Below are 441 nucleotides of genomic sequence, written 5' to 3' on the forward strand. Positions count from 1 at the left end.
ACCACACCAGGTACATCGATTGATATTAAAGCCGCCGCCTTTGAAAAAGAAAAAGAGAATATTCCAATTCTAAGTAGGTTTACCAATACCTATATAAGGAGTTTTGCACCCCATAATACTTCTCACGATACCATAGCAGAAAAGATTAATGCTCCCACAAACAAATCAGAAGGAACATCAAGGAAGAGCATTCGATCCAAAAACCCTAATTCAGCAGACAAACATCTACCATCGATCGATACTCCAAAATCAACATCGATCGATTCTCATTTTAAACCTAAACTTTCTTTATTTACTAAGAAGAATATGAGTATTGATTACAGTTTTCTAACTCCTGATGAATTTGGTATTTTTAGGGACCCAGATGGCCATGCAAGAGCTATGTATGGGAGAATTCTACAAGTATCCAGGGAGGACATAGCAGATATTCTTCAGTTGGCC

This window comes from Brassica oleracea, chromosome C3, assembly GCF_000695525.1.
Source record: "Brassica oleracea var. oleracea cultivar TO1000 chromosome C3, BOL, whole genome shotgun sequence".
NCBI lineage: Eukaryota > Viridiplantae > Streptophyta > Magnoliopsida > Brassicales > Brassicaceae > Brassica > Brassica oleracea.